Source organism: Ailuropoda melanoleuca, unplaced genomic scaffold, assembly GCF_002007445.2.
Source record: "Ailuropoda melanoleuca isolate Jingjing unplaced genomic scaffold, ASM200744v2 unplaced-scaffold2453, whole genome shotgun sequence".
NCBI classification, from domain to species: Eukaryota; Metazoa; Chordata; class Mammalia; order Carnivora; family Ursidae; genus Ailuropoda; species Ailuropoda melanoleuca.
Window position 1 is genome coordinate 185,889 of NW_023194426.1, and position 1,912 is coordinate 187,800.

The 1,912-nt window shown below is 66.5% G+C and overlaps 1 non-coding gene across 1 annotated transcript; it reads right to left on the reverse strand.

Annotated features, from left to right (window-relative positions):
- Window positions 1-1,141: 1,141 nt before the first annotated feature.
- LOC117798086 lies at window positions 1,142-1,260 on the reverse strand. The gene has a single exon (XR_004622819.1). It is a non-coding gene; the product is annotated as a 5S ribosomal RNA (ribosomal RNA).
- Between the last annotated feature and the right edge of the window lie 652 nt (window positions 1,261-1,912).

Consider the following 1,912-nt stretch of genomic DNA (forward strand, 5'->3'; position numbering starts at 1 on the left):
GACCCAGGTGCACACAGGTGACACACACCCACACACAGGGACACACAGGACGCTGTGTGGGCGCGGCAGCTAGCCCACGGGAGGGCGGTCGCGCTGGGGCGCGCTTTGGGTAAGGAGGCCATGCCCTTGAGCTGCCATAGGAGCCCTCCCTCGGAGCCCGAGGCCTTGCAGCCTAGGGTTCGCGGTTCCCGATGTGCTGCCACACCTGCCCAGCACCCCGTCTGGCGTGGGGGTGTGCGAGGGATTCTTTCTTTTGCCCCATCCTTTATTTTCGGGTGGCCCTTGTTGCCGTGCTGTGGGGCACGCCCGGGTCTCCATGAGGGAGCGAGCCTCGATATTCTGCTGGGACGGGGCATGGAGCCGGGTGCCAACGGGGCCTGAGGCCCCGGGCAGTTGGCCTTCTGTCCTGTGCACACGGAGCATGGATGCCCGGGCCCAGGGGCAAAGGGACAGTGATCAGTGATCTGTGGGTAGGAGGGCGATGCCCTTCAGGCGGGAGCTCCGCCCAGGACTGGTGGGGAGAAGGTGTAGGTTGGCCTAGGCAGGAGGCGGGGCTGGCTGGTGTTGGCCTGGAGCGCTGCGGTGGGCGGGCGGCCCAAGTGAACAGCTAGGGTTTCGGGAGAGGAGAGGAACCGGAGGCAGGGAGGAGGCCGAGAACCCTGGGAGCACACGCCTGCAGAGGCCGGGTCATGGCCTGCCCGGGGCTCCCGCGGTTCCTCTCCCACCGGCTGTTTTCCCTCCACACCCCTCTGCTGCCTCCGCCTCCACCTCTGCCTCCCCTTCCGCCTCCGCCTCTCTTCGCACCGCCCCCTGAGCGCTCACCGCCCTGAACACCACCCCCCAGGCCGCACCCCAAGATAGGGTGTGGGCATTCGCTAGGGATGGAGGCGGAAGGGCTGTGCTGTGGGCGCCTGTCTGTGCCCCGGGCATCCGCAGAGGGCCAGGGTTCCGCATTGCATTGCGCTTGTGGCGTGTGGCGTGTGGCGAGCGGGTCGGGCCCACCACACATAGCCTGTGGTTGGGTGGGGGCACGTGGGTCTTGAATGGAGCCGGGTTGGGCATGGTTGGGGGGGCGGACCACTGGCGGCAGAGGGAGAGGATGGGAGGCTGAATGGGAAGGAAAGAAAAAGGAAAGGAGAAAAGCCTACAGCACCCGGTATTCCCAGGCGGTCTCCCATCCAAGTACTAACCAGGCCCAACCCTGCTTAGCTTCCGAGATCAGACGAGATCGGGCGCGTTCAGGGTGGTATGGCCGTAGACGCCTGTGGCTGCCGCTCGCTGCCCCAAGAGCCTGCTNGTAGACGCCTGTGGCTGCCGCTCGGTGCCCCCAAGGGCCTGCTCGGCCAGCCCAGCTCCAGCCCCTGCCGATAGATCGTCAGCCCTCCTCCGCCTGGCCTATGCATGCTGCCTTCCTGCCTGCCTGCCGGCACACCCAGGGGAGAAGATGCCTCCGGCACCCCGCAGTCGCGGAAGTGCGCGAGCTCTCCCATCCCGGGACTCTCCAGCCGCGTCGCCGCTTGGCTCCCGGGATGGCAATGGGGTGGGTCGTGGCGCCAGGGGCAGAGTCCCGTGGTGTTCTCAGAGCGCACCCCCAACCACCCCGCCCCCCCCGCTGGTCTTTCCTCCTCTCCCAGCCGCCGGGCTCAAAGCTCCACCCGAGCCCTGGGCGTCACCACAGACCATCTTCACCAGCCCTAGCCCGTGGCCCTTCCTCCACCACCCTTCCCCTCCCCACCCAGCGACACCAGGACCTGATAGACAGACACAGGGGGCGGGCTCACAATACGCAGACACACAGGGAAACAGAGAGACAGAGTGGGGGGACTCTTAGACACACTGGACGGGAGAGACTGGGAGGGACATAAAGAGTCTCTTTCCCTCCGTGTGTGTGTTGTGTGTGTGGTGTGTGTGT